The sequence below is a fragment of the Cetorhinus maximus genome, chromosome 4 (genome assembly GCF_964194155.1).
Source record: "Cetorhinus maximus chromosome 4, sCetMax3.hap1.1, whole genome shotgun sequence".
In the NCBI taxonomy this organism is placed as follows: domain Eukaryota; kingdom Metazoa; phylum Chordata; class Chondrichthyes; order Lamniformes; family Cetorhinidae; genus Cetorhinus; species Cetorhinus maximus.
The window spans coordinates 127854440-127868068 of record NC_135882.1 but is presented as its reverse complement, the minus strand read 5'-3'; the positions used below and the strand labels follow the sequence as shown (position 1 = coordinate 127868068).

At 40.9% G+C, this 13629-nt stretch overlaps 1 protein-coding gene across 1 annotated transcript in view; it reads right to left on the bottom strand.

Annotated features, from left to right (window-relative positions):
- The window catches only part of LOC144680093 (neural-cadherin), a 298432-nt gene that overhangs the window by 186853 nt on the left and 97950 nt on the right, over positions 1-13629 (bottom strand). The window lies entirely within an intron of this gene.

The window sequence follows — 13629 nt, the reverse complement described above, 5'->3', positions numbered from 1 at the left end:
GCCAGGCACTCTTTCTCGATCTGAGCATAGCATTGTTCACTTTGCATTAGTGCCTTGGACACAAATGCGACTGGTTGTCCTTGCTGCATTAGGGTTGCCCCATGACCTGTCTCGTTGGCATCACACTGCAAGATGGCTTCCTCATTGATGTTATAGTGCTTCAACACTGGTATTGTCGTCACCAGCTGTTTGATTTTAGTGAATGCTGCTTATTGTTCTATTCCCCAATACCACTGCACCTTGTGGACAGTGAGCTTGCATAATGGTTCGCACTCCGATGACAAATTAGGCAAACATTTTGCTAAATAGCTCACAAATCCAACAAATCATTGCACTGCTTTCACACCTATTGGTCGCTGCATCACTGCTACACCTCTCACCTTGTCAAGATCCAGGCAAAGACTTTTTGCTGTAAGAGCATGACCTATTTTTTAAAAATTCATTTCATGGGATGTGGGCTTCGCTGGCTGGGCCAACATTTATTGCCCATCCCTAATTGACCTCGAGAAGGTGGTAGTGAGCTGCCTTCTTAAACCGCTGCAATCGATGTGGTATAGGTACACCCACAGTGCTGCTAGGAAGAGAGTTCCAGGATTTTGACCCAGCAACAGTGAAGGAACAGTGATATATTTCCAAGTCAGGATGGTGAGTGGCTTGGAGGGGAACTTCCAGGTGGTGGTGCTCCCATCTATCTGCTGCCCTTGTCCTCCTAGTGGTCATGGGTTCGGAAGATGCTGTTGAAGGAGCCTTGGTGAATTTCTGCAGTGCAGTGTACTTGACTTCAGGCATCTTCAATTGTAATTTTTTCTTGGTCAGCTTCAGGTTCAGGTTCACCTGGCTAGCTCTCTCTAGCAGTCATATTAAATTCTGATCACGATCAGCTATGGCTTCTTCCATTGTGCCTCCATATCCATAGATTAATTCAAAAAGGATGCAATGCCTGGACATGTTCCTTTTGCCTGCAGAGGAAAGGTCCCTGTCTATGAATATATGTAGCTTCTAGCAAGTGTAAGTGAGCCACATTGTCAGCCTAACTGATAATCTTAAATTGGTTGTTAGTGTAATTCCTAGCACATTCAGGATTGTTCATGGCAACTCTACGACCAGAGTTGATTTGCCAATCAGCACCCTTTTCTCATGCAGTATAAATTTTGGTGCCTTTGAAATTTGGCTTTCTTGCATATGTCCTGATGAGTGCAAGATGAAAAGCTTTGATCGCATGTCTCTTTTTTTCAGCAAAATCAAATGGACCAAAGCCTCTGGAACTTCGAGCACTTACACAATGCTGAGCTGAGAGGTCTTTAGTTTTACTCTTATTATTACAGTTCTTTACTCCATCACGCTGTTGTTGTCCCATCTTGTTGCCTAACCATTACTGTTAAGTCATCCAATGAGTGGGAGTAAATTCAAATATTAGCCATAGCAAATTGTGACCAGAAGATAGCAAAGCGGTTCAGTAAATTATTATTGAATCACAATGCTCACCAAATCATGGTCTTCATCCACAAAGAACTTAGCACATCACACAAAGCCATTCCCATTTCAAATCAAATTCATTAATGAACTTTCTATATTTTTGGAAAGTTAAATGTGAAGACGAATATGGGTCAGTTATCTAACAGCTTAATTTCTTTTCACTATAGTCTATGCAGCAAGGAGCTTTCTGGTCACTAGAAGCAAACATCAAGTTGAGCTATATTCAGTACTGATAAAGAAGACATGATGTGGCCATCTCTTTGCCTTTAGTATAAAGAAATGATGCAATAGAGGCTCCCTGCAGCGTAAACTGGCTGCAGATGTGGCTGTCATTCATGAGATATCCCCATAGGGGCATCCGCATTTCAGGATAATATGAATACATTTTCAGAGTGAATAATCGCTACCACTGAGGAGCTTGTTACTTCATGACAGCACCTCTGCAAACAGTCGCAATATAACTAAGAATGGGAAAAACCAGAACATTGTAATATTTATCTTCATTAAACAGATAGTGGATTAGAGCTGACTGTTAGTTTCAAATTAAGACTGGAGGATAGCTTGGCAGTGAAGAAGCATCTGAATATGTATGCAACTGAGCTTAGGAAAATATTTACTGGAACCCTTTGATACGTTACAGTATTATTAGTTAGAATTCTCTGGCTGAGAAGAAAAGCTGCTTTCATTACTTCAATTAATGTCAAATTCTCCAACACCAGGAAAGCTTGAAATAAATATTCAGGTGCGGCCAAACCCAATTGTATGCAATTCAGATTCATGCAATTTGCTAAAATGTCTGGATGCTTGCTTTCCACTCCCCTCCCTTCTCCTTGCCCCATCTCATTCCTTTCAATAGCAATCTGTCTGTTTAAAAATGATCAATACTCCTCGGTAAATTATCTATTACAAGGCATTCAAATTCAGACCACATAATCAGCCTGAAGCAACTGGTAGATGGTGAATTAGTATGATAGGTCAGCTCACTAAATCTAATGCAAGCCTCCATGTGCTAATTTAGGATTTATATAAGGGGTAAATAAACTAAGATTAATGATTAATTCACAGGGCAGCTCATGCAAATCAGGTGTTTTCAATGAATTTATAAAAGTCAGAATTAAAAGGCAACTGGAATATCAGAATATATCCTTTCACCATTTATAAAAATTAAATGCACATCATGAAGAGTCAATTAGTAGAATTTTCTAGTATGTTCCTGTTCATGAAAGGTTAATGAAAAATATTGTTTTGCAGGGTGATACACTGTCAGTTTAACATTCACATTCAAACTTCCTGAGGAATAGGAAGTGTAAGCATTCCCCTGGTATTAGACTACATTTACATGCTTAACATTTCCTTCTTGAAAAATAGAAGGCACATGGGTTCTGAAAATGTGTCATTCAGAGATAGTCCTCCACTTAGATGGTGTTATCAGTGTTTTTTTTTATAATTTGTCCCCTCTAATTTTCTCCCCACCTATCCTGAAAGCACTGATTCTACTGGTGTCACAGTAGGTGCAAACAGACTGTTCAACATATGGGAATCATACACAGCACAGCCCAGTTCTCATCCACATATTGCACTTTATAGCCAATTTATGACATAGTGGTCAGAGGTGAGAATCCAGACTGATGTTTTCTCTCCCTAACCCATGGATGCTAAAGCTAATTGTACCTTGGCTCCCATCATCTGGGATCAAATAAGTCAGCAAAGACAAGGCTTCAAATCTGGGATCCTTTGATCCTATGTGGCTCAGTTCCACACTCGATGGTATATTTACCAACTCAGTCACTTATGTCCTACCAGTCTGGCAGGATGAAGACCTTTAAGTATCTTATTCAATAAATTAGTTTGTTCACTCCTTGCTGCACCATTCTAACAAGGCATCTAACAACAGCTGAGTGCTACCATCAAAAATTTCACATAGTATCCAATGTTCTCCCCAGACAACACTAATTGCTTTTTGCAGAACAAGATTTATTTTAATGCCATTTCAAAAGAATAGAAAGATTTCAAATAATTAAAAGCCTCAGATAGTAATTCTTTTCCCATGGTATATTAAATAACATACTGTTATTTCATTTACGTATATGAAGCCTTTACATGGGATTTTCTGTTCATGGAAATTTATTCAAGATTAAGTCTCAACCATTTGACAGGATGAGGATTTCATTACACTTTCTTCCTAGTTTAACACCTGTAGAAATAGAAAACATTGGCGATACTCTTTACCACTGGGAAAATAGAACACGGTTTGAACTGTTCCGTTTATTCTTTATTTTCTTCTTGTCGATTTTGTTTTTGACTCCTGAAGGTTCTATTCGATGCTGGGCTACAATTTCTTGAATTCTCAGTCCCATGAATGAATAAGAAGAACAATTTGGATATAAGCCTGGTGGAATCCCAGACTCCCTCTGGATTTCCAACAGTTCCACTTTCTTTGTGACTAGTGGTAAATGTACCTGTATTGGCTGTAAGTGGGCCTGACAATGTTGTAACTAAATGACAATCAAAAAGAAATTCTGGAGATAAAAAGACTGACACAATATCAATGAAAATGGCCACAAATTGTAAAGACCCAACTGGTTCACTAATATCCTGTTACAGGAGAATACTTGCCTTTCCTACTTGGTCTCACAATATGTGATTCCAAACAAACATAGTTGAATCTTAACTGCCATCTAAAGTGGCCTAGAAAACCACTCAGTCATATTAAACTAGTTCAATAAGCAGGTCCACTACTACCTTCTCAGTGCAACTATGGGTAGGAAATAAATGTCAGCCTTGCTAAAGCCAATCCCATTGCTAAAATGAATAATAATAAGAAAAAAACGCTCCATAAAATATACTCCCCATCAAACTATAATGACCACTGCACCATGTATATGGTAACAATAGATTCCATGCACGACAGTGTCCTTTTGTAAAAGAAAATTGAATAGCTTCTGAAGACAAATAACATTGCCACAACAATGAAGCAAGTGATAAATTGTGTTTTGGGTCTTCAATTTATTAACAGGATAATTGACAGGTGTTGGTTGAAAAATGTATCGTGTGCCTGAAATGTGTTTCATTCAGCTGATGTGCAAACATATACCAATTACACATTTAACCAGGGAGCCTTACAACATATATGTGAAAAGAAGAAGAACTACAAGTCCTGGAGATGGGAAGTATAAACAGAAAATGCTGGAAAACACAACAGGTCAATCCACATGTGTAAAGGTAAAAGGACAGATTAAATTTTATGCTTAAGTCCTTTCCTGGGACTGAAAACTGAAAGATATGTAAGATTCTTTGCAGAATGGAAAGCTAAAAAAAAGGTGGGCGGGAGTGGTAAGAAAATCCATTCACCAATAGGAGGCTAATTGTTTGAATAATCTACAAACTGGATAGTAGAATACCTATTAAATTACATAAAATATTGTTCCAATATCAGTAAAGAGCAGTAACTTTTTAAAAAAAACAAAGAAGAAATCCTAGATCCCAATATTGACTAAAATAATAAAGCCACAAAATTGCAGGGTTTAAAACAGAAGAATTTTTACTATACAAGCATCAAACAAAGCAATCTACCTAGATATCTTTGATAACTTCCTGTACTTTAAAAGTGGACCCTCCTTTTACAAAGTATATTAGTAGGGAAAGCATTGGATGTTTATTCATTTCTTTTGTATGAACAAACTTCTGATTATGAAGTGGTTAAAACTGTGGTACTTAATGCTTATGAGCTTATCCCGGAAGGGTATCAATTAAAATTTCATACTCTGAATGAAAAACAGCATCAAACATTCATAGAATTTGCTAGGGGCAAAAGAACATCTTTTTGGCCGATGGTTTTAATCAATGAAATTTGAGGAGACTTTTGAAAATGGGAGGAAATAATAGTAATGGAAGAATTTAGAAAGAGCATCCCAGTAGCTATTAGGTCACACCTGGAAGACCTTTGAATTTCTAAAATAAGGGAAGTTGTAGTTCTGGCAGATTGGTACAACATATCAAATAGGCAGCTAGGGGGCAGTAGATCTCTGTTTGTAAACTCACAAGGAAACTGGAGCAATAGGAAATGTGGGAATAGAATGGATTCTGGCTTTATGGAGAAGGTAGAATATGTTCTGATCAATAAAGACTACAGTATAGTGAATAAAAATGATGTAAAGAAACCATTATGCTTTCACTGCCATAAGATGGGACGTGTAAAAGTGAATTGTTAGAAGCTGAAAGTTAAATCAATGGCAGTAACAGGGATGCCTAAGGAGTCCTCAGTCAAGGAAATGGCTGAATATACAGCAGTAATAGTACATTTGCCAAGTGTTCACTCAGAACCTATTACAGTGATGGATATAGCTCAGGATAGTCAAGGGGATTCATCCCTGGGCACTGATGAATTGAATCAGTGTATTGGAGGTTATAGAGGTTTTTGTTTTTAAGGGAGAAGTATTCTCTTACTCCTACAAAAGAAGAAGTCAACAAATTAATATTTTGAGAGATGCTGGGGTTTTCAGTCACTGATGGTGGCTGATGATACAACTTGTCTTCTAGATAGTTTAATAAAAGAAAAAGTATTGTTGGGAATTATGAACCTGTTCCCTTGTATAAAGGTAATTTACACCGTAACTTAGTACACAGAGGTGTTACGGTGGGAATTGTTCCTAGTTTACCTATTAAAGGGATAGATTTTATATTGGGTATTGATTTGGCAGGTTTGAGAGTATTAGCATCCCTGAGAATTTCAAGGGAGCCAGTTGAGGTGAGAGAAACTGAGATTTTTGCAAGAGGAATATCTTGGATTGTTCCCAGGTTGCGTGGTAACTAAGGGCAGGATTTTTCCATCAGCGTGTGGGGCCCGCATGCCGACACGTAAAATGACACAGGGTGTCGTCAGGTGGAACTCCCAACGTTACCCCGTGTCATTTACATTTTCAAGTCGGCGGGCGCATAGCTGACTCAGCTGCACACCCACCGACCTGTCAACGGCCTTTTAAGGCCATTAAGAAACCAATTCAGCTTATTAATGGACCTGCCCGTCCAACCTTAAGGTTGGCAGGCAGGCTGGGAGCCCAGGCTTGCTTGTGAAAAACCATGAAACCTCATCCACTGGCAGGATGAGGCTTCATGAGGGTTTTTAAATTTTAATGAAAGATTACAATAAAAGTTATGGGCATGTCCCAACTCATGTGACAATGTGACATGAGGGGACGTGGCAGGGAAAATTTTTAAACTCCTTTATTAAAAGTTTCAAAACGGAGCTGATCTCCCTGAGGCAGCACTTAGACTCAAGGAGATCTGTGTGCTCCTTCGCGCGCATGCGCGAAAGAGTGCACTCCTGGCTGAGGGAATCCTCCTCCGCCCGCACAGGGAACGCATAGCGCTTCCTGGCTGACGTCACGCTGGGTGGGCCTTAATTGGCCTGCCTGCATAAAATGGCGGTACGCTCCCAACCAGGGCCGCCGATCGGGAGCCCGCCCGCCCGCTCCAGCTTTCCCCCCCAACGGGGGTGGGGGGGGGGAGGGGGGGAGGATTTTTCCCTAATGCTCAGCTGCATAGCGCTAGACATGATAGAAGGGAAGGGAGAATAATTCAAGTGTTCTGTTAGATAGGACTTTTTTCAGAAATTTGAATTATGTTAACAACCCTGAAAATAACATGGCTGAATTATTTAGCTGAGCTTCCTTGACTGAAGCCCATTAGGCAGACATGGTTTGAGAGGATTGTCTTAGGCGCCGTATTTGGAGGAAGAATCAGAGATGGTCCCTGAATGTTATTATCTAAAAAATGACATATTAATGAGGAAGTGGAGACCTCCTCAGAGACCAGTGGATGAGGAGTGGATAGTAGTCCATCAAATTGTTGTCCCTCCTGGCTACCGTGGGGGAGTTTTAAGAATTGCGCATGAGATTCTGATGGCAGGTCATTTAGGAATAAGAAAGGCTGAGGCTAAATTAATGTAGCACTTTTATTAGCCAAGATTGCATGGAGATGTGGTTGAACTCTACAAGACATGTTACACATGTCAACTGATTCAGAAGCCCAGCAATCATTTTAACCAGCTCCATTGGTCCCAATACTCACTTCTGATGAATCATTTAATGGATTCTGGTGGACTGTGTGGGATTCCTACCAAAAAACCAGAAGTGGGCAGTAATATTTTTTAATAATCAAGGAATCATGGATTTGTCTACCCAAATCCCAAAGGCAATATCCATAAGAAAAAATACTGCAAAAGTGATATTCAAAGAGTTAATTCAGTTTTTTACCAGGTATGGATTACCTAGAGAGATTCAGTCTGATCAAGAATCAAATTTCATGTCACAAGTATTCCAGGAAGCAATGTGCAGTTTAGAGGTAAAGCAGATTAAATCATCTGCATCCTATCCACAGTCTCAGGGCACATTAGAAAGATACCATCAAACTTAAAAACTATGATTAGAGCTTATTGCCTTGAATATCCCAAGGGCTGGGATAAAAAAAATTCATTTTTATTATTTGCTATTAGAGATGCACCTAATCAGTCAACTGTTTTCAGTACCTTTGGCACAGATTTTCAACAGTCTCTTCATCTTGGTGACGATGGCAAAAGTGCCCGAAAATTGTAAGTCAGTTTTCCTTTTCACTTTCCCTTTTCAATTAGGGTCTGTCTCAATTCAGGTACTTGACATTTCAGAAGGGTATGAAGCTAGGAAAAGGTGGTGGGTAGCTCTGCTAGTTAAAGATGACATTAGTACAATAGTGAGAAATGCTCTCAGTTCTAAAGATTTGGGTAGAGATAAAAAAATAGCAACAGTAAGACATTACTTGTGGGAATAGTTTATAGGTCCCCTAACAGTAATACACTGTAGGATGGGGTATATAGGAAGAAATAATGGAGGCTTGTAATAGGGGTACCGCAGTTTTGATCTTCATATAGATTGAATTAATAAAATTGGCAAAGGTAGCCTGGAAGATGAGTTCATAAAGTGTTTTCAAGACAATTTTTTAGAGCCAACCAGCGGGCAAGATATTCTAGACCTGGTAATGTGCAATAAGACGGGATTAAATAATGACTTCATGATAAAGGAGCCTCTCGGTAGCAGTGATCATAACTGTTTTGTTGTGCATTCAGAGCCTAGATGGGGTTCTTCAGGGTTTGTCTATTTTCCCTAAGTAAGCTACTCAAGACTGTGGTTTGTTAGAACCATTATTAATTACTTACAGCTCTATGTACAGCTTAGGAACTCTGCACAAGATTGGACTTCTCCTCCCTCCAGATCTGTGACTTAGTCATGTGTCATTACATCATAGTAGCTTCAGCATCAGGTGCTCCTGATGTTAACCCTTCATTCTACATCTCCCTCAAGTCTCATCATATTTACATCCTCCTACATCTTCCCCCAAAGTCTCATACTTCACAGGGTTAGTCTCTGAGGTGCCTTGACCAATCTCCCTGATCTTGTTCTGATCTCTTTCTGAGGTCAAGGGTATTTTGCACTCTCTTTGTTTGATAAGAGTGTCCTTCTGCAGGGTGGCTGTAGAACTTTGTCATGTTTCTTGTTCCTTACCTCTGTCCGGATTTGAATAGTAAGCCCAAGTTTCTATTGGCTTTCTTCGCAAGGATATTAAGGTGCTGAAGTTTCTCCTTCTATATCACTGGTCCCTCTCAATCCTGTAAGATCCTGGTTGTGTTGCTCTTTCCATTATTATACCTTCTTTCTGTTGGTCTTGTATCCAAATTCTCTCCCCGGGCTGTAGCACTGATAGGTCTTGTGCGCTGTGCCTGAAAGTGAAGTTATGAGTGTCTTTGTGTCTCTGTTCCTCCTCATGTTATTTAACTTTCCCATGGTCATTTGAGATGATATTTGGTTCTAGTTTCTGTTGCAGAGCTGGAAGTTGTGTTCTCAGTTGTCTTCCCATTAACAACTCTGATGGTGAGAACTCTTCTTGTAGTGGTGAGGTTTGATAACTAAGAAGGGCTATGTTGAGATCTTCATTGTTCTTCATCGTGACTTTGATGGTTTTAACAACTCTCTCAGCTTCTCCATTTGCTTCAGGATACCAAGGTGAGCTAGTCACATGAATGAATTCATATTCCTGCACAAAGTTGCGGAATAATTCATTAGCAAATTGTGGACCATTGTCTGGCACTACAATATCTGGGATGTGATGTGTTGCATAGATTCTCTTCAAGGAGTGAATGACTTCTTCTGCCATGATACTGTGCAACCTGTATCCACCTGGAGTTGTAATCAATGACAATAAAAATGCCTTTCCTTTAAAATCAAATAAATTCATTGCCAGGTGCTCCTAAGGCCTTCATGGAAAAGTGGTTCTCATTGCTTTTGGTTATTCACTGCACACATAAGGCATTTTGAAATTAGTTGAATAGAATGAGTAATGCCTGCCTACCAGACTGATTTCTGGGCTCTTGCTCAACATTTTGTTATTCCCTAAGTGACCTTGATGAATTTTTTTTGGAGAATATGAGAATATTCTCAGAATGACTATTCTGTCATTAAAAACTAGGAGATCATCAATGATTGTGAGGTGCTTTCTCTATTTAAAGTACTACTATAGTACTAGGTTGTTAGGGGTATAGTCTGGCCATCCTTCCAGATAATATTCCTTTATCTGGACACGTTTGTCATCTTGCTGTTGTGCTTGTTTTATCTCCTGCTGGTAAGTGTTTGATAATAAGTGACGTACATATTTCCACCTCTTCAATAAAATTGAAATCCTCTATTTTGGTTCCTTCACCTGGTTTTCTTGATAGTGCATCTTCTGTCATCTGGTACTTCCCATGAACATACTCAGTCACTGAATCATACGTCATTAGTCTCAGTCTGAATTCTAGGCAGCAGCTTTGCAATATGCTTCATGTTCAGAAGAGTGAGTAATGGCTGGTGGTCGATTTCAATTTTAAACCGCAATCCTATTGTGTAATCAGAGAACTTCTGGCATGCCCATTGTTGTTGCCAATGCTTCCTTCTCAATTTTAGCATACCTTTCTTGTGTCTCTGAAAGATCTTGAAACATATAAATGGATCTACATTTACCATCTCTTTGTACTTGGAATAAAACTGCATCTAGACCTGTAGATGATGCGCCACTATGTTTTGCAGTTCTGGGTCGCAGTGCGCTAAATTTTCAGGAGAGATTACAACATTTTCGATTTTCTCAAAAGCATTTTGCCGGTCCACATTCCAGTACAACTGTTGACCTTGTCTCAACAGCTCGTTGCTTTCTGCCAAATTTGGTAGGAACTTGCCTACCTGCTTGACCATTCCCAAGAATGTCTGTAGCTGTGTAATGTTCCTGGGTTGTGTGAAAACTCTCTTTGTTTTCTGTGGATCAGGTGCTATTCCTGGGGCTTGCATGATGTATCCTAGAAATTTAATCATAGGTTTTGCAAATTTACATTTCTTGTTCAATGTCAAACCTGTATCCTGTAGAACTTTCAGGACTGTTCTCAATCTATGGTCATGCTGTTTGCTCATGGAGCTGTGTACAAGTATGTCATCCATATGGAATATTACTTCATCCATGCCTTCTAGGGTTTTTTTTCATTCGTTCGAGGGATGTGGGCATCGCTGGCTAGGCCAGCATTTATTGCCCATCCCTAATTACCCTTGTTCAGTGGGCATTTTTTTTTAAGAGTCAGCCACATTGCTGTGGGTCTGGAGTCACATGTAGGCCAGACCAGGTAAGGACAGCAGATTTCCTTCCCTAAAGGACATTAGTGAACTAGATGGGTTTTTACAACAATCGACAATGGTTTCATAGTCACCGTCAGGCTTTTAATTCCAGATATTTATTGAATTTAAATTCCACTATCTGCCATGGTGGGATTCGAACCCAGGTCGCCAGAGCATTACCCTGGGTGTCTGGATTATTAGTCCAGTGACAATACCACTATGCCACTGCCACCCCTGTCATTGTTTTCTGGAATAATTCTGGAACAGACGCAATTCCAAATGGTAATCTATTAAAGTAGTAAAGCGTCAAAAATGTGGTCAGCAGTCTGGATTATTTGTCCAGAGTCAACTGCCAAAATCCGTTGCTTGCAACAAATTTTGTGAATAGGACTAGTTTGGCAAGACTCTCATCCACTGATACCATCAGGCGGATCTCATGTTGCACCGATTTATTCAGTTGAGTCGAGTCCACAAAGATTCTAATTGAGCCATTTGGCATTGGGACCATGACCATTCCAGAACACCACTTTGTTGTTTGGTTACTGGAGAGATACCTGCTGCAGCATGTTCTCAATTCCACCCGTGACTTTGGCTAAAAGTGGTTGATGACCCTCCTCGGTGTGAAGACGCAAATTGGTTTAGCATCAGCTCTTAGGGTAACACAGGGCAGAATTTTTCACATGGTGTGCGCATGCATGCTGGCACGCTCGAGTGTGAAATAGTGCGTGATGATGTCGGGCGAGTGTTCCCGACGTCACCGCGCACTCGCGCAATATTTCGGCCAGCGGGTGCGCGCGAGAGTCAGCAGTGTGCCTACCGACAAATAGGAGGCCTATTAAGGTCATTAACGTATTAATCAACCATGATTTTTCGCTGCCCGTCCAACGTTACAGTCGGTGGGCGGGCAAATCGGCCAGGGGGCCTTTGCCTTTTTGAGGAAACCTCATCCAAGGACATGATGAGGTTTCCAATGTTAAAAAAATGTTTGCATAGAATTTTCATTTGGTATATGTTCCTGCGACTGATTCTGATGCCTGGGTACTTTTTCCCGGCTTTTATAATCTTTATTTTTGGCATTTAAATTCTTCAGCTCCCTGAGACAGCTCTCTGCCTTCAGGGATCTTTCTGTGAGCGCTCCCCCGCACCCGCACTGACTTCAGCCCTCATTTTTTCCCACCCCTCCCCCAGCCTCCCCAACCCCGGCAGTGCTGAGCCTTTCAGTGTGCCTTTCACGCTGGCTGGCCGTTAATTGGCCAGTCAGCGTGAAATCGCGGCTGGGGGCCGATCACAGTTGGGGGTCCGTTCCCTGGTCGCTGCCGGGTCCATCGGTCTAAAAAACCTGCCCATGGTATTTGGTCTTCAGTTTTCCCAGGCCTTTAAATAATGTTGGAAATTCATTCCTGAACATATTACACTTCTCATCAGCAACTGCATCAACTTTACAGACGAGCTGCAATTGTGAGCTGCCTTCCTGCTTAATGACAATGAATCTTGGTTCTGTATGACATATAGAGCTTCAATGATTTCTTTATCCTTGTATTTTAATCTTGCCAGGTGGTATCCTATGGCTTTGAGCATAGTCCCACCTGGACTTTATAACTGATGGACAATGGCTGTAGTGTGATATGCTTAAGCCGCTTTACTTCATCAGATAAGACTGAAACACCTGCCCCTGTGCCTAATTTTTAAACTCTGTTTGGTGTCTATCCATTTCAAATTTAATGCTCCAGTATTTATTTTCTGTTTCATGTACTTCTACCAAGAAAGTTATTTCCATTTTCTGTGGTTCTTCCACTCCTTGTCTGTGGTTTGGCCTTAATATTTTTTCTTTCTTTTTGCAGGCTGTGATTTAGATTGGCAGACAATTTTAAAGTATCCTAACTTCCCACAGTTGTGGCACTCTGCTCCCCATGCTGGGCATTCTTCCTGCTTGTGCAGGTTTTTTCTACCACACCAAGAACATTTGAGGAAGGCAGTTGGCACACTTTCCGCTGCATGCACTGGCTTTTGTTTTGGTGCACTTTCCCTCTTCTGGGGCAGGATCTTCCCTCCATTGGGGGAGGGGGGGTGTTGTGTGCGAGCAGAAGCGAGCAGGCAGGTTTCTGATCGGAGCCCCCAGTTGGGGGCCAATTAAGTCCGCCCAGCGTGACATGCGCCAAGAAGCGCTATGCACTCTCCTGAGCCAGAAGCGGGGATTCCCTGAGCAGGGAGGGGGGGGGATTACCTGAGCCAGGAGTGCGCTCTTTTGTGCATGCGTGCGAAAGCGCGCACGGATCTCCCTGAGGCAAAGCGCTGCCTCAGGGAGATCGGCTCAGGTTTCAAACATTGAATAAAGATGAGAAAAAAAATTATTGACATGTCCCCTCATGTGACACTGTCACATGAGCTGGGACATGTCCATTACTTTTATTTTAAAATTTCTGGAACATTTTAAATCCATCAGGAAACCTCATCCCGCCCATGGATGAGATTTCATGTTTTTTCGGAA